We start from the raw sequence: 19,457 nt of genomic DNA, 5'->3' as shown, positions 1-19,457 counted from the left end.
TCTACTGCCTGTCGAATCTATGGAACACTCCTGAATAGAGTGCCACGAAGTGGTTCCTTCATCTTCGGAAGCAATCAAAGTCACAAGGACTTACGTCCGGGGAGTATGGTGGATGGTACAGTACTTCCTAGTCCCATCGACTGAACAGAGCAGCCACAGCTTGCGCTGTATGCGCCCGCGCACTGTCGTGCAGAATGATGGGTGGTTTGCGCAGAAAGTGTCGCCGGTTCTTTCACAAAGCTGGTCGCACGTGATGCTCCAAAAATGAACAGTAATACTGTCCACTGACGGTCTGCCATGGCGGAGCGTAATACGTTAGGATAACACCCTCACAGTCGTACACGAGAATCACCGTAACTTTAGACAGCTCCATTCGCACCATCAACAGAACAGGTTCTGCTAACGGTATACTACGCCTTCCACATCGCTGGCAACGGGTTCTACACAACACTGGCGACTAATTTGGACAGTAACAGGTCCAAACGTGTCACTTTTGTATCGGTTGTGAATAAATAGTTGCCACTATTTAAGTTCCAACCCTCGTATAAGGTTCACCGCCCTCCCTTACTGGCGTCAACATTATGCGAGCGTCTCCTCTACCTAAGCAATTCCAGAGGATACTTCGGCGGCATGTACGTGGTTTGGCGCTATTGGGGAGACTCTATAACAGCATTTCTTAATCTTTCCGATACGTGGAACTCTTTAATGTCCATTTTTTCGTACAACATTTTTAATGATTTATTGTGGACCACTTAGTTGGCTTCTATAATATGTTTTCAATTCAACTTTCTGTAAATGGGCTGTAGTATTTGCAACACAAATTACAATTACTACCAATCACAATTTGCTTCAACAAATGATTTCAGAATTAACCGAAAAGTTCTTTTAAGTTATTTAAATTTAAATGTAATGAAATAGTACTTTTAAATTTTAGAAAGGCGAGAACGACTGATTCTTATTTTCAAGGATGCACCTACCATTAGGCGTTATGGATGAAAGTTGATTTCTCACGACAGATTCAGCATCAAGTCCACACATAAGCAGGCGAGAACCTTGTTTCGTCACATAATGATGTACAAGGGACGTTCAAAACGTAACAAGCCGGAGGCATAATTAAAGAAACCAGTACCTGTATGTTGGAAGTACTGACCCTGACGTCGCAGTCCACACGAGTGCAGGAAACGTTACGCTGACGTTCTTCTTTGACGAAGATGGCCCCCTTCTGCTACATTTCCTGCAGCACGGGACAACAGTGTATGCCCAGCGTTAATCGCAAACCTTGACCGCCCTTCGCCAAGCGATCAACTCAAAACGACCAGGCAATCTTACCTGTGGGGTAATTCTGCTCCACGACAATGCAAAGCCTCATACGGCCAACACAGTCCCTGCTCTGTTGCAGAAATTCAAATGGGAATTTCTCGGCCAGCCTCCATACAGCCCGGACCTCCCCCCCCCCCCCCCCCCCCCCCGGAACGCCCCTTATAGTTACAAATGGTAAATGTACCAACACAGCCTTTTACAACAATGGAAGACATTCGTCTTTCGAAGCTCACCAGCAGCCAGATAAATATTAATCTAAGTTCTTTTCCAATGATGTAACAATAAAAATTTGGTATTCTTGTGCCAGAATGATCGAAGAGTTCACAATGAATGGGTTTTTAATCCACAATTCATTTTGATATTGAATCTGCAGTTAATTTCGAAAATAATGACTGAAAGCTTCATTCAAAACTTCCCGATGCTGAATAACTTTGATAACTGTCTCTCCTATCTCAACATTTTCCTCTTCTAAAAAGCTTTTTATTACTGGATACGAATCCTACTCAGAGCAGATTTCCATCTTATCTGTGATAAATAATGCAGCTTTCTTTACCGTGTCTCACATTCGTATCGGGTATCCACATTTCTCGAAACTGAGGGTTACATCCATTTTCTTTAATTTCTTAGACTAACTTTTATTTTTTAGTTCCTTTCTCAAGTGCTTTTAAAAAGGATGCGTAAGTTTCGTGATCTCCATGGGATCCCGGGGAAAAGTTTAAACACACTGCTCCAAACGAATTCCTGTATCACCTCAGCCACATTCACCGTAACGTTGAATTTACTAGGGAACTTGAAGAGAGAATAATCTCATTTCTGGATGTGCAAGAGTAAAAGAAGCCTGATGGTGTTCTAGGACATGGAGCATATAGAAAATTCACCACACGGATCTGTATCTCCCAGGGACCAGCTGACAACCTCCAGGAGATCGATACTCCGGTATGACGACGCTGGTACACACTTCAGACCACTGCAGCTTACTTATACAGCTGGACTGTGGAAAAAATACTTCTACTTCGAACACCTACAAAAATGAAGAAACTAAGGAGGTGGTCGGGGAGTGAAGAAGCAACAAGTGCGAAGACGGAGAAAACAACGAAACAACAGAAGATTGGGTTCCCGGCATACGCTGGAACAGCTTCCGCTAGGACCGACCGAGCTCTATCTAAAAGGGCCCTTTGCACGCTCAGATATTTGCACCGACTTTGCTGTACAGATAATGTTTGCACAGCGAAGTTGTTGCACGCGAATGAATTGTCGACACCCAAACTTGTCTGTCTTACTTCCTCGGCCTGTGCAAAGTCTGGAGGTTCTTGAACTGACGCAGACGAGAAGCGCAGCCCAGATGAAATGCCTTAGTACTCATATATGGCACGACATGTTTCCCAAGTGCTGTAGCTCAACGATGAAGACGATACCGCTGCAGAAAATTTCACATCAGCGTAGCTTCTGGCAGCTGACAAGTCCATCAACGTTACTGAGAGTCTTCTGTAAGGAATTATCGATTTTCCCATTACTATTACATACGGTGTAACGCAGTTCAATGAAACAAAGAATGGCTTTTCGTCCTCGGTAATTAGATCAGACTTCTTTTTCAATTTTAGCACCTCTGAGAGATTGGCATGCGAAAGCGTTATCCTTTTTGGAATCCACTCTTTTGTCCAACTTATCCGTAGTTGTTATTTTTTTTATACGAGACCTCTGGAGAAAAGAGAACCACTTGTATGTATATCAAGAGCTCAGGTGGAAACCCAGTTCTAAGCAAAGAAGGGAAATCAAAAAGGTGGATGGAGTATATAGAGGGTCTACGCAAGGGCGATGTACTTGAGGGCAATATTATGGAAATGGAAGAGGATATAGATGAAGATGAAATGGGAGACATGATACTGCGTGAAGAGTTTGGCAGAGCACTGAAAGACTTAAGTCGGAACAATGCCCCGGGAGCAGACAACATTCCATTGGAACTACTGACGGCCTTGGGAGAGCCAGTCCTGACAAAAAACTACCGTCTGGTGAGCAAGATGAACGAGACAGGCGAAATTCCCTCAGACTTCAAGAAGAATATAATAATTCCAATCCCAAAGAAAGCAGGTGTTGACAGATGTGAAAATTACAGAACTATCAGCCTAATAAGTCACAGCTGCAAAATACTAACGCGAATTCTTTACAGACGAATGGAAAAAAATGGTACAAGCCGACCTCGGGGAAGATCAGTTTGGATTCCGTATAAATATTGGAACACGTGAGGCAATACTGACCTTACAACTTATCTTAGAAGATATATTGAGGAAAGACAAACCTATGTTTCTAGCATTTGTTGACTTAGAGAAAGCTTTTGACAGTGTTGACTGGAATACTCTTTCAAATTCTGAAGGTGGCAGGGGTAAAATACAGGGAGCGAAAGGCTATTTACAATTTGTACAGAAACCAAATGGCAGTTATAACAGTCGAGGGGCACGAAAGGGAAGTAGTGGTTGGAAAGGGTGTGAGACAGGGTTGTAGCCTATCTCCGATGTTATTCAATCTGTATATTGAGCAAGCAGTAAAGGTAAAAAAACAAATTCGGAGTAGGTATTAAAAATCCATGGAGAAATAAAAAAATTTGAGGTTACCGATGACATTGTAATTCTGTCAGAGACAGCAAAGGACTTTGGAGAGCAGTTGAACGGAATGGACAGTGTCTTGAAAGGAGGATATAAGATGAACATCGACAAAAGCAAATGCAGTCTAATTAAATCGGGTGATGGTGAGGAAATTAGATTAGGAAATGAGACGCTTAAAGTAGTAAATGAGTTTTGATATTTGTGGAGCAAAATAACAGATGATTGTCGAAGTAGAGAGGATATAAAATGTAGACTGGCAATGGCAAGGGCAAGGAAAGCGTTTCTGAAGAAAAATTTGTTAACATCGAGTATAGATTTAAGTGTTAGGAAGTCGTTTCTGAAAGTATTTGTATGGAGTGTAGCCATGTATGGAAGTGAAACATGGACGATAAATAGTTTGGACAAGAAGAGAACATAAGCTTTCGAAATGTGGTGCTACGGAAGAATGCTGAAGATTAGATGGGTAGATCACATAACTAATTAGGAGGTATTTAATAGAATTGGAGAGAACTTTGTGGCACAACTTGACTAGAAGAAGGGATCGGTTGGTAGGGCATGTTCTGAGGATCAAGGGATCACCAATTTAGTACTGGAGGGCAGCGTGGAGGGTCAAAATCGTAGAGGGAGACCAAGAGATGAATACACTAAGCATATTCAGAAGGATGTACACTCCTGGAAATGGAAAAAAGAACACATTGACACCGGTGTGTCAGACCCACCAAACTTGCTCCAGACACTGCGAGAGGGCTGTACAAGCAATTATCACACGCACGGCACAGCGGACACACCAGGAACCGCGGTGTTGGCCGTCGAATGGCGCTAGCTGCGCAGCATTTGTGCACCGCCGCCGTCAGTGTCAGCCAGTTTGCCGTGGCATACGGAGCTCCATCGCAGTCTTTAACACTGGTAGCATGCCGCGACAGCGTGGACGTGAACCGTATGTGCATTTGACGGACTTTGAGCGAGGGCGTATAGTGGGCATGCGGGACGCCGGGTGGACGTACCGCCGAATTGCTCAACACGTGGGGCGTGAGGTCTCCACAGTACATCGATGTTGTCGCCAGTAGTCGGCGGAAGGTGCACGTGCCCGTCGACCTGAGACCGGACCGCAGCGACGCACGGATGCACGCCAAGACCGTAGGATCCTACGCAGTGCCGTAGGGGACCGCACCGCCACTTCCCAGCAAATTAGGGACACTGTTGCTCCTGGGGTATCGGCGAGGACCATTCGCAACCGTCTCCATGAAGCTGGGCTACGGTCCCGCACACCGTTAGGCCGTCTTCCGCTCACGCCCCAACATCGTGCAGCCCGCCTCCAGTGGTGTCGCGACAGGCGTGAATGGAGGGACGAATGGAGACGTGTCGTCTTCAGCGATGAGAGTCGCCTCTGCCTTGGTGCCAATGATGGTCGTATGCGTGTTTGGCGCCGTGCAGGTGAGCGCCACAATCAGGACTGCATACGACCGAGGCACACAGGGCCAACACCCGGCATCATGGTGTGGAGAGCGATCTCCTACACTGGCCGTACACCACTGGTGATCGTCGAGGGGACACTGAATAGTGCACGGTACATCCAAACCGTCATCGAACCCATCGTTCTACCATTCCTAGACCGGCAAGGGAACTTGCTGTTCCAACAGGACAATGCACGTCCGCATGTATCACGTGCCACCCAACGTGCTCTAGAAGGTGTAAGTCAACTACCCTGGCCAGCAAGATCTCCGGATCTGTCCCCCATTGAGCATGTTTGGGACTGGATGAAGCGTCGTCTCACGCGGTCTGCACGTCTAGCACGAACGCTGGTCCAACTGAGGTGCCAGGTGGAAATGGCATGGCAAGCCGTTCCACAGGACTACATCCAGCATCTCTACGATCGTCTCCATGGGAGAATAGCAGCCTGCATTGCTGCGAAAGGTGGATATACACTGTACTAGTGCCGACATTGTGCATGCTCTGTTGCCTGTGTCTATGTGCCTGTGGTTCTGTCAGTGTGATCATGTGATGTATCTGACCCCAGGAATGTGTCAATAAAGTTTCCCCTTCCTGGGACAATGAATTCACGGTGTTCTTATTTCAATTTCCAGGAGTGTAGGTTGCAGTAGGTACTGCACAGGATAGAGCAGCATGGAGAGCTGCATCAAACCAGTCCCAGGACTAAAGACGACAACAACTACTTCGGAAATAATAGCATTCGACAGACAAATTATCTTAAAAGCGAATTTACTTAATTTGGCTATTGTCAGAACATATTTTGCCACTCTGACTAATGATTCAGGAGTGTGCGAAAGCTGCATTTTGGTTGGAATGTAGAAATACGAAATGAATACCACAGACCGTAAGAGCAGACGGTAGCTGCGAAGATGCTCCGTTCAACCCAGAAAGTCTAAAGGTCCCTTAGGAAAGTATCGTGCCTATATTTCGACCACCTGCAAATAAGCGACCTTCCGGGCAGCGTGTGAGGTAACACTGGACTTCGTCCACCTGAGCTCTACCACATTCTGCGCGAATGTGCAAAATCCTACACCGGGTAAACACAGTGCGATGTTCTGCCTACGTCACACTGGGCAGGAACGCAACTTCATCCTCTGTTCAGTGGCGGCAGTTTACTTTCTACACGGTCAGTGACGACGGTGCGAGTGACAACCGGCGACGGCTGTAGCGGAGAATCAGCAAATGAGTCAGCTGCGCCACGTGACGAATCGCTATCGCGTGATGATAAGTTTCAGGGTCGAATGGTCGCGGAATGTGCGGGCGCTGTAAGCCGCGGCAGGAAAATGTGTAGCTCTACTTCTACGAGACTAGGCAAACGGTAAAATTCAGGTTCGAGGCTTCTTCAAGGAGCAAGAACATCTTCCCATGGACCGCAACCTGGCTTAACAAGTGGATATAACGCTTTGGATAGTTAGTACCTCGAGAATGGATCTACACCACCGAGCTATCAGTATATAAATTACCCCTTTGTCAGGGATTCAGTAATGTTAAGGAGGACTTTCATCAATATTCTACACAAACTGTAGTAACGGCCCTTGAAATGTAAGGGACCGATTCAACCTATACTGAAGAATATACAGGGTGGTCGGAAATTCCCGTTACAGACTTCTAGGACTTGTAGAGGGGAGTGAGTACATCGTATATTGAACAGGGACCCATGTTCGGAAACGTCATCCAAAGAGACTACAGAGCGTCAAAGTTATAGGCGCGAGCGTCTGTAAATGTACGTATGCACGGGGTGATTCCGTGGTGAATGGAGAACGATAAATGTATTAATTTGAAGTAAGGATCCCTGTACGGGAAACGAACGAGTCGAAAGTTATAAACGAAAACCGGTCTGATACCTCTGACAGTTGAACAAAAAAATGGTTCAAATGGCTCTGAGCACTATGGGACTCAACTGCTGTGGTCATAAGTCCCCTAGAACTTAGAACTACTTAAACCTAACTAACCTAAGGACATCACACACATCCATGCCCGAGGCAGGATTCGAACCTGCGACCGTAGCGGCCGTGCGGTTCCAGACTGTAGCGCCTTTAACCGCTCGGCCACTCCGGCCGGCACAGTTGAACACATGTACCGTTGCGAAGAGTGTAGGGCTGGTTGCTTTCAGTGGCGGTAGTGTGGACAAAAGCGAGAAAAAATGTCCAGTAAACGTGGGCTCTAAATTACATACCTGAGGAGCTATTACCATTCGTTCATCTTCCTAATGTGAAACGCATCTCCTCTATTGAGCAAGTGTTCATAGCTGTTAAGGTACGCACTTTAGAGCCCACGTTTATTGGACATTTTTTCTCGTATTTATCCACACTACCACCACTGAAAGTTACCAACCCTACACTCTTCGAAACACAAGAACCGGTACATGTATTTAACTGTCAGAGGTATCAGAACGGTTTATAACTTTCGACTCATTCGTTTACGGTACAGGGAGCCTTTCTTCAAATGAATACATTTATCGTTCATCATCCTAGAAAGTCTGTAACATCATCACGAAATCACCCCGTGTATACGTACATTAACCGACACCCGCGCCTATAACTTTGACGCTCTGTAGTCTCGTCGGATGATTTTTCCGAACACGAGTTCCTATTCAAAATAAGATGTACTTACTCCCCTCTACAAGCCCTAGAAGTCTGTAACGGGAATTTCCGACCACCCTGTATACGCAACGCGTGACTTCTACAGGTTAGTGGGATAGTCCGAATTGAAAGAATCCCGCAAATAGCTCCCACATAACCAACTGTATTCTCAGCAGTCCTACTGAAGTTGGGACTATACCGTACTTAATTTAACTTCCAAGTACTGAAGGTAGGTTGTCGTTTATGTGGTAGATAATACGTCTCGTCAGATATATGGCACTAAGGTAAAGCTGGAGCCTATAGGAATGATACCGTGTGGTTATAATTAAAGTACAGTTACCGACAGAGGTCCAGTGTGGCCTGTAACTATCGTATAGCAGTGAAACTTGGCAGATACGCTAAGGCTTAATGCGGAACAAGTTCACGCTGTAAAAAATTAGTTCCAATTTTAGCCACAAGGTTTAATTTCTGTGTGCTGTGGTCTAGAAAACGGACCTGGGCAGAAGTTAGAAACGCGTAATGACGGTTTTATTATTAACCGCCGATTGCACTATTTGTTCAATGTGAGCACAGGAGATGTCGACGAGATACTGCATGCGTAAAGCATCATCAGCAACTGCGGCAGATTTACATTTTGTGGCCAAAATAGGAACTTTTTTTTTTTTTCAGCGTAAATGCATTACCGCATTAGCATGTCTACCAAGTTTCGCTGCCATACGATAATTACAGCCCACACTTCCGGCCCTCCGTGAGTAACTGCACTTTAATCATAAGCAACCGGTATTTAATGAACAGAATTGATGTGACTGGCATACGAGTTTCTAAGGCCATTGCCACTGGAAGGAAAGGCAGGTGCCAAGACCTGTGACAAACATTATAGGGCAGAATAATACGTTTCCCTGACCGCAGCGTATTTGAACGGTACACCAAGCACTGTTATCTAACCAATCAATCTTAAGTTTCTTCGCGAGCACTAGTATAAAATTGCACTGGATCCCTTTCAGGATTTTTGTTGACGTACCGCTGGGAGAATCAGGCTCTCTTCAGTGTCAAACTTAGCCGTACCCCCAGTTCAGGTCTATGTATACGATTTGCCGAACGCGTATTGTACAGTCACACACTGCCTTCACGAGCCACTGGTCAGCCGTTGCCTTACGGTTGTCTATATTTAACTGGAGAAGAAAAGAATTGAAGCGTTTGGGATACGGTGTTACGTGGTCTCAAAAAAATAGATTAGTAGTTTCTCAACTGCATCAGCAAGGAAAGGAAAGGAAAGGAAAACGCGGAATGGTAAGACACGAGTTAAGACATCAGAGAAGAACCTCCACGTTCGCAGAGGGCAAAAATGATAGAAGACAAATATTGGAATAAACAAGGCGAATCCGATAGAAGACAAATATTGGAATAACCAAGGCGAATCCGAACTACATAGTCGAAACAGTGGAGACTGTTCAAGTATGTTAACTAACTACTCTAGTGTACGGGGCCCGTGGTGGCTTGTTACAAAGCATTGCGTATTATTTGTCTGATTTGTTACGCTATCTGTCTTTGCTGCTCTGAGAATGCTCTCAGAGCAGCGAAAAGGCCAAACCGTAGCATGAAATGATCGTTTTTTTTTTGTAGGTGCTAAGGTACAGGTGCAGAAATACTGTGTTGTTGCGGCACGGATCGGCACAGCCGCGCGGGATAAGCAGAGCTGTCTAGGGCGCTGCAGTCATGGACTGTACGGTTGGTCCCGGCGGAAGTTAAGAGTCCTCCCTCGAGCATGGGTGTGTGAGTTTGTCCTTAGGATACCTTAGGTTAAGTAGTGTGTAAGCTTAGGGACTGATGACCTTAGCAGTTAAGTCCCATGAGATTTCATACACATTTGAACATTTTTTGGTTCGGCACAGCGGCTTCTAGCCGCTCATCCACTGCATTCAGTAGACCCACCCACGAGGTGCATATCGGCCAACTCCTCACCAGTAAACCTATCCACGTTGCTACAGGTCAACTAACACTGCCACGAAGGCAAACCCGAGACGTGCAGGTATTTTCTATGCAATCATCATCATCTTGGACAGTTTCCAGCCACTGGCTGGGTCTGTCGGGAACACAAGCCTCTCCATCGTGTTCTGTCTTTCCACCATTCCCCGTCTTCCACCTTCGTCCAGTTCTCTCCTCTTCTCGTCACACATTCTTTCACTCCCTTCACCCATCTATCTCTTGGTCTTCCCCTGGGCCTCTTCCCCTCCAGTTGCAGATCAAACATCCTCTTTGGAATTCTTCCCTCATCCATTCTCTTCATGTGTCCATACCACTGCAGTCTTGATTTTTCTATCCTGTCCTGTACTGGTTCCTCCTTTAGTCTTTCCCTCACATACACATTTCGCAATCTGTCTCGTCTTGTTACACTCAACCTGCTCCTCTGGAACTTCATTTCACTAGCTTGTATTCTACTTTTGTCGCTTTTGTGCATTACCCATGTCTCACTTCCGTATGCCAATATGGGGACAAAGTAGGTTCGGTATATAATTCCCTTGGATTTCTGTGGCACCTCCTTGCTCCAAATAAGCCCCCTAATGCATTTGAAGAACTGCCCCGCTTTTCTGCACCTTTCATTTATTTCCATTGCGTTTCCCCCCTTACTTTCAATCATGCTTCCCAGGTACTTGAAGTTCTCTACCACTTGTAGTTTTTCCCCCCTCCACAAGTTATATCCACATTTGGCCTATTCTTCTTCCTTGTTGTGACAATTATTTCACTTTTCTTTGCAGAGAAATGCATTCCATATTGTGCTGCCGTTGCCTCCCATACATCTAACTGCTCTTGCAACTCCTCCTCGCAATTTCCCCATAACATCAGGTCATCGGCAAAATGCACTGCTTTCATTTTATGATCTCCAATTGCATCTGATACTTGCTGTAGGATTTCATCCATTACAATAATAAACAATAAAGGCGAAAGTGCACTTCCCTGTCGCAGCCCATTTTCCAGCTTGAACCATGCAGTAGGTTCCCTCCCCACTTTCACACAACTCTCACTTCCCTCATACATTTTTCTGACTTTTCGTGTTATCTCTTCATCTATCCCTTTTGCTTTCAGCACATCCCAGAGCTTGTCCCTATAGATACTGTCATACGCCTTCTCAATATCTAAAAAGGCCATGATTAAGTCCTTCCCGTACTCTTAGTGCCTTTCCTGCAGTTGCCTTACCGCAAATATGAGGTCCGTTGTTGATCTTCCCGGTCTGAAACCATACTGCTCCTCTTGCAGTCTACTTTCTATACTGCTTCTTATTCTCTTCTCCAGGATCTTTTCATAGATTTTTCCACAGTGGCATAGCAAGGTGATTCCTCTGTAGTTCTCACATCTCCTTTTATCCCCTTTCTTGAAGATCGGGACTATAATTCCTTTCTTCCAATCCTCAGGAATTCTGTTCTCCTTCCACACCACCCTCAGCACTCTGTATAGCCACTGTGTTCCTACTTATCCTGCTGCTCGTATCATATCCACTGTTACTTCGTCCCAACCTGGTGTAGTGGATAAATCAACTGCTTTCTATGCAATACAAATGGAAAAGTAAACAGGGATGAGAAATAAAACGAAATTCCTCTCTAAAGAGCTACCGGATACCACGGGTTCCTTGTACCAAAAATACTCAGAAAATATCGCCGGAAGAAAAAAATTCATCGAATTGGTTATTTGGAAACTATATGCTGCCATTTCAACTGTATGACTAACAACACAGGTTGTTCGCATCAACAAATACGCAGACTTACTTTGTTGTAACTTTTCCCCGTTTCTCTCTGGATCATCGAGGTATTTCAGTAACAGTTTATCTCAGACTCTTAGAGAAATGAGCTCCCTGTTAATATTAGCGGACATCAGGTGGGGAAAGAACACGCCACGGCAAAAACCCTTTGAAGAGACTTCCATTAAAGTGCTCTAGGTCCAGGAATTTAATTTATTGCAGACTTTGAACGTGAGATTAAATTACTCGCGAAACGCCCACAAAGTGTTACTCTGCTGCGAGAGAAGCAGCATTAAAGTCCGCAATTGAAAAACTTTTGTTTGTGAATACTGCAATGAAGCACCGCATCAAAACAACATCCCCTCCCACCACTTCCGCTCAGGCAGTTACGAGGGGAATGAGGGGCGTTATATCTGCACCACGTGGAACAAACCTCGCAACTGATCTTCGCTGAAGAGGGCTGTGCAGGCAGGATGCGGCAAGGCGACGTGGCATGTTACGTTGTAATTGTCATAGACACGTCACGGCAGGCAATAAGCATGTCTCAAGCTTTACAGCAACTTTTACTGGGTCTATCTCCTAGCGCATTTTCTCTTGTGTTTCAGCAGATACTTGCAATTTCGTTTTGTATTGTGTAACCAGTCACACGAGGCAAATACCGAGTGAGGTGGCGTAGCGGTTATTATATTGGATCGCATTCGGGAGGACGACGGTGTGAACCCGCGTGTCCGGCCATCCTGGTTACGGTTTTCCGTGATTTTCCTAAATAGCCTCAGGTAAATGCCGGGATGGTTCCTCCGAAAGGGCACGGCCTACTTACTTCCTCATCCTTCCCTAATCCGATGGGACCAACGACGTCGCTGTTTGGACACCGACCGACCGACCTACGCTTATCAAGTCTTATGACGCCCAGTGTTCACGGAAACGTCGTTTCGTTTCTCCTTACAAACAAAATGATTTTTAAAGGGGAATTTTACGTGTTCAATTCGATAGAACGTTCCCAGATTAGTGTAGTGCGATATTTGTTTTATCGATATGTATTAAACGGGACAGGGAGAAACCCTGTATAAATTCACTAAAATTTAATTAAATGCAACCAGTGGATATGAAATAAATGTAATGACATTAGTGCAATTCTTTCAGAAACGCTGAGCGTGCAATGGCATGAATGTGGCTCATGAAATGGAAATTTGTGGCTGACATTTATTCGAACTCAGATTTCGTGCTTACCGTGAGCAGTTGCCTTAACCAACTGGACCTCCCAAGCAATGTTGGATGTGTCAGTACTGGTGACGTGTGCAGCACACCAACTATTGATGGTAATACGCGTGCTCGCAATGACATCCTGATTCCATTACCGGGTACGACATATTAAGTCTACAATGTTTTGAGTTCAAATATGGAGTGCAATTAAATTAGATATTCAGCATTTGTTCTTTTCCTCCCAGCGTTGCTTCATTCCTTAATTGTAATTTTTTTACGTTCTTCTGTTCATTCCGAAAATTGTTAGATTGACTACCCAGCTTTTTTTTTCTTTTTGAGAACTAGAGTTCTAAATTTCATTCTGTCTTGTCCGATTTCTTCTTCAACGCTAATTTCTTTGAGGTGTTCGTTCACTTCTGTTTGCTACTTGTGGTTTTCCAAACTAAGGTTAGGTTTTTCTTTCAAAGCCTCCTGGTGTCCATTCTGTATACTTAGCCCTAAAACTGTAATCCCCCTTTCCTGGTGGCACCTGTGATTTTTCTGTAGCTTGATACTAATATAGCAGTCTCATCTAAATTCCAATTTCACATTTTGTCCAATGATTTTCCAAAAACTATTTTTTTCTTTTCTTTTTATACTTGTTTTCGTTGGGGATGTCACTAAATTTTATCCAAATTTTGCATTTGTGAACTTTGACTTCATTCAACACACAGGTGTAGGAATAACAACGCCTCCAGTCTCAATTTTACGTGTTCCATCGAATTACGCGATGCATTTCAGGCCCTGTGCGTCCGTCATAAAGTTAATTTTTACAGCACTTCGCAGATCTACACTATGTGATTAAACGTATCCGGACACCTGGCTGAAAATGACTTACAAGTTCGTGGTGCCCTCCATCGGTAATGCTGGAATTTAATACGGTGATGGCCCAAAAATCCCAAAGGTGGTTTATAGGATTCAAGTCAGGACTCTGTGCAGGGCAGTCCATTACAGGCGTTATTGTCGTGTAACCACTCCGCCACAGGCCGTGGATTATGGAGAGGTGCTCGATCGCGTTGAAAGATGCAGTCGCCATCCCCGAATTGCTCTTCGACAGCGGGAAGCAAGAAGGTGCTTGAAACATCAACGTAGGCCTGTGCTGTGATAGTGCCACGCCAAACAACAAGGAGTGCAAGCCTGCTCCATGAAAAACACAGCCACACCATAACACCACCGTCTCCGAATTTTACTGTCGGCACTACACACGTTGGCAGATGACGTTCACCGGGCATTCGCCATACCCACACCCTGCCACCGGATAGCCACATTGTGTACCGTGATTCGTCACTCCACACAACGTTTTTCCACTGTTCAAGCGTCCAATGTTTACGCTCCTTACATGTGAGGCGTCGTTTGGCATTTACCGGCGTGATGTGTGGCTTATGGGCAGCCGCTCGAGCAAGAAATCTCGTTTTCTCACCTCACGCCTAACTGTCATAGTACTTGTAGTGGATCTTGACGCGGTTTGAAATTCTTGTGTGATGGTCTGGATAGATGTGTGCCTATTACACATTACGACCCTCTTCAACTGTCGGCGGTCTCTGTTAGTCAACAGACGAGGTAGGGCTTTACGTTTTTGTGGTGTACGTGTCCCTTCACGTTCCCACTTCACTACCACATCGGAAACAGTGGACATAGGAATGTTTAGGGGTGTGGAAATCTCACGTACAGACGTATGACAGAAGTAACACCCTATCACCGTCCACGTTTGAAGTCCGGGAGTTCCGCGGAGCGCCCCATTCTGCTCTCTCAAGATGTCTAATTACTACTGAGGGCGCTGATGTTGCTTATCTGGCAGTAGGCTGCAGCACAATGCACGTAATGCGAAATACATATGTTTTTGTGGGTGTCTGGATACTTTTGATCACAAAACTTGTAAGCAGATATGCGCCTTGAGTGCCGCGATGTGCGATGACAAGGGATAAATCTGCGTCTACTGGTGTTAATAGGTCAGAGATATCCTTCCTTGGTTGTTCGGAACGTATATTTCATCTAACTCACGACCGAAAATAAATTATTTATTAAGACGATTTGCAGTTGATGACAGACACCACAACGTCCGAAACGCAACATGCAATTTTCCATGTTGGTATACAGATTGTTTTTCCACCTGTTCCACAAAGGTTTGTATGGTCTCCATGCTTTTGCAACTCTCTCTCTCTCTCTCTCTCTCTCTCTCTCTCTCTCTCTCTCTCTCTCCCCCCCCCCCCTCTTCAGCGCCTTCGGTTCAACTATTTCTCCTATAGAATAAACTTGAAATCGTCTAGTTGGGAAATTTTGTAAATACGATGATTAGGCTACAAGTCGATTGTTGCATCTCACCTGGGCTCTTCCATGTAGTCCATCTTCTGACGTGAAATTTATTCATAAATTATATAGATGCTGTTTCAGATCGTATTTCACTGTTCTCCTACTTCATCATCATCGTCTAAAAACCAACCGTACATAAAAAATATTCCATTATTTAATAGTAATACAAACCTGATACCCAACACCACGTTACACTACTTAACTGTTACTAAGATATAGCGGAAAAGAAAGTGGTATAGAAAAGAAAGAAACAGAGGGGAAGAAGCTAATACGATACGGTGTGGGATAGACAGAAAGGCAATAAACCACCGAATTACAAAAATATTTTAAATGATAAGGAAGCCCCTACGAGTTGTGTTTTTAAGCTTAAGACAATGCGAAAATGCTAGGGGCAGGTTTTTCCCCTCTGGGAACGTTAAAACGAATTTGCAGCTGCACAATGGGGCTAAGTAGGCGGATGTTGTACTCACCGTTCTGTCACGAAGGAATCAGCTCCGGAACCCCACAGCTGTGTGCGGCTGTGTCTGCGAACACACGGGAGACAAAGACACTATGTAGTACTCCACGACACTGCGAAGACACGTTAGCACCAGCGTGCGAAATTCTGAGACTCTTTACCGGCGCTGAGCGGAGCTTTCCGTAGCTGCGGTAATTTCGACCGGCCTGGCTCTTTCAGCGCGAAACAAACATTTCTTTGTTTCGGCAGAATGGTGTCACACCTTTCACAAAGGTTATTTTGGCAGTTGTAACGTTCCATTTTGGGAACATCACAAAGTGGCCTCGAACTGACTCATCGACCTACAACATTGTTTATGCTGTAACGTTAGTATATATGTTATTTTTCGGCTTATAGTTTGTTTTGAGTGCGTTTCGTCACAGCTGTGACGAAGACGACATTTGTGACTACACAAGCGGCAATATTCGGAAATGGTAATGTTGTGGAAGTAAAACAAACGATTATTAGTTAAGTAAGTACAGAGTATTTAGATGTAATCGGGGTGAAGTAGCGCACGCCTGCACTAGGTGAAAGTTATTTGTGTGGTTCAAAATGGTGGACACGAGCAGCTTTATTATTTGCTCTATTTAAACTAGAGGTCAGTACAGGAAATTTCAGGTTAGAAATGTAAGCAGATGTCGTATGCGATTACTCTGTTGTAATAAATGGAAATATGTGCCCGAAGGCAACTAGAGTTCAACTGTAAACTCATGTTATTCAACAGCTTCATGTCGCAAGCTATAAAGTATTTTGTAAACTGGCATTGATTTTTGTAAATTCGTGAAGAACGACACTGTATCTTCTGCTGCGTAAACACTAAATTTACTATCGTCTAACTTTGCCAGACGTAATCAACTCATTTAAAACTACTACTCTAATTCCCAGCCGAGTAGGGAATTTTCTCTGCCCGGGGACTGGGTGTTTGTGTTGGCCTCGGGTTTTTTTTTGTTGTCCTCATTTCATCATTCGTACAAGTGGCGAGATTGGACTATGTAAAGATGGGGAACTCGTACGAGCGCTGATAACCGAGTAGTTGAGCGTCCCCCAATCATCTGTTTTGACTCTGCAGGCAATTGCTGTACCAAGTTTAGAGGTGAACGGAGTTGCAACATTCATTCCAGGGTACAACCATGCTCCACCAGCGGGTACGTACTCCTGTGGAACAGCTTCAGCCATTTGGAAGGGTGTCGCACTGTGGGACTGCAGGAAACTAGATGGACGTATTGACGGATTGCCGAACATGTTGAGAACAATGTATCGGTTGTGTGTCACTGCTTTCAACAGTGGTCTATGGAACATTGCCACGCGTGGTGACCGGGTTGTGGACTCCCGCCTAGTGCAGACATACGTCATAGTCTAAGCATTATGAGAGCTGCGGTGACCGACCGAATATCGTCGAGGGACGAAATCCGGAGACTTGTCGGACCTATGTCACCAGGGGCCAATGGGAGCCATCTGCTGGCAACATGACTAAAATCACGTGTGCCTCCGGCAAAGCTATTACTGACACCAAGACATCACCATCATGACTACTCTGTTGTTGTTGTTGTTGTTGTTAAAGGGTCGACTGGAGAGTGGAAAGGCGATCTGTTATCTTCAGAGATGAGAGTAGATTCTGTAAGTCTGCGAGTGAAGGACGTTCGCGTGTATGGCGTGAGCTTCCTATTACAGAATGCATCCGCCCACTGTACAAGGGTCCCATCACAGGCTTCATGGTCCAGGGGGAGTGGGGAGTGATAGTTAACAATAACTCGCGGTCATATTTGGTGTTTCTGCAGGGTAAAGTAACCACTGCCGGCTACATTGCACAGGCTGTTATCCTCGTGCTACTGCCATTTCTTCAACGGGAAGGTGGCCTGCTTTTTCAGCACGACAGTGAACGACCATATACAACTGCTGCCATGCAACATACGCTTCGTGGTGTGAAAGAACAGCCCTTGCCAGCAAGGTCACCACACCTCACTCGTTGCCCAGAGCCTGAAAAATCGATTGTGGAATTGGAACAACAGCCGCGAGAAGTTTGGGACAATTATCGCAGGACTCCATCTGGCACGTTCATTTATCTGTTTTTGCATGCGAGAATACGCGCTTGCGTTGCCGCCAAAGGAGGTTACATTGTGCATTTATGCAGATGTTTGCGCAATCTTTGTGACATGTGTGTTTGATTTGAAATTGTTATGTATTGCTACCTGCCACATAAATTGCCAATAAAATGAGCTTATCCTTGAGAGAGTTAATTTTTTTTCTGGTAATGCAAATATATTCACATACGCAGAATGCTGCTAAGTGTGTATTAATTTTTCAATCATAAATAAATCAACATCTCTTAACACTGTAAATCTTTTTTAGCCAAACACCCAGCTGCTTTTTTCTTGACCTGGCGGGTTTATTATGCTTCTCATACCCCTGCGCCTAATCAGCTACATCCATAACAACGTACCTCCTCTTCAATGCCCCCTCCGATTTCCACATACATGAAATTAGGTTTATGTTTAAAATCGTGACTATTAATGATCTATCAGTTTTTATCTGCAGCACGCACAAGTAATGAACTTTTTGTTTACCGAATTTCTGTGTTTACCGAATTTCTGTGTTTACCGAATTTCTGTGTTTACCGAATTTCTGTGTTTACCGAATTTCTGTGTTTACCGAATTGTTTAAACTTTTTATTATCGTGCTTCATCAAGCTATTACTTGCTGCTATTCATGCTGGAAGCAATGCCAGGAATGCAAATAGTTTGGTTATAAAATATTAGCTGATAGCATTTTGTGTTTAGAACGAACAGAAGATCTTTAAACATCTGTTACTCTCACTTTGTGTGAGCAGGGCTGCCTGCTGTAAAAGTTTCCAGCCAAAAATCCCAACACGGCAGGAGAGGGTACCTCAATTCAGAGTCTCCGGAAGAGGATTTTTAACTCTCGTCAGATCAGCTAGTGACAGAGAAATCTCGCGACAAGTTACATTGGACTGGGGAATCTAAACTATTTTCATCCTAATTCTTGTTAAATTACTGCTTTTCGATTTGACCATGAGAGAGAGAGAGAGAGAGAGAGAGAGAGAGAGAGAGAGAGAGTGTAAATTAACGTTACACTTTTATTTTCTGCTGCGTAAACACTAAATTCACTATCGTTTAACTTTGCCAGACGTAATCCACTCACTCGAAACTACTACGCTGATTCCCGGAGGCAGCAACGCTAGCCAATAGACCATGACCTGCGAACATTGGCTTGGCTTGTTTGGGGAAAGAGACCAGACAGCGAGGTCATCGGTCTCATCGGGTTAGGGAAGGAAGTAAGCCGTGCCCTTTCAATGGAACCATCCCGGCATTTGCCTGGAGCGATTTAGGGAAATCACGGAAAACCTAAATCAGGATGGCCGGACGCGGGATTGAACCGTCGTCCTCCCGAATACGAGTCCAGTGTGCTAACCACTGCGCCACCGCGCTCGGTCGACCTGCGAACAGTCAACACACAGGGTGCACACACAAACCCCCTGAGACCCCTCTGATCGCCGATGACCGTGACAAATGAATCACTAACACTTAAGCGCCTCAGTATGCATATATCATACCCTGGTGCCTCTGAACAGTCCTTGAGGATATTCCATTTTTATGACAGTGTAGCTACAGCAGCAACCACCACCACCACCACCGTCTGATAGCGGAGATTCAAAACTCGGGACA

The 19,457-nt window shown here is 44.9% G+C and overlaps 1 protein-coding gene across 5 annotated transcripts in view; it reads right to left on the bottom strand.

Moving 5' to 3' along the window:
* The window catches only part of LOC126425232 (spectrin beta chain), a 535,456-nt gene that overhangs the window by 413,564 nt on the left and 102,435 nt on the right, over window positions 1-19,457 (bottom strand). For all 5 annotated transcript variants that reach the window (XM_050088190.1, XM_050088188.1, XM_050088189.1 and 2 more), the window contains exon 2: window positions 15,749-15,802. The gene's annotated coding sequence lies outside the window, so the exon portion shown is untranslated. The remainder of the gene's footprint in view (window positions 1-15,748; window positions 15,803-19,457) is intronic.

Source organism: Schistocerca serialis, chromosome 10 (assembly GCF_023864345.2).
Source record: "Schistocerca serialis cubense isolate TAMUIC-IGC-003099 chromosome 10, iqSchSeri2.2, whole genome shotgun sequence".
NCBI lineage: Eukaryota > Metazoa > Arthropoda > Insecta > Orthoptera > Acrididae > Schistocerca > Schistocerca serialis.
The sequence above is the reverse complement of the archived record's forward strand: the minus strand, read 5'-3'. Positions and strand labels throughout refer to the sequence as shown.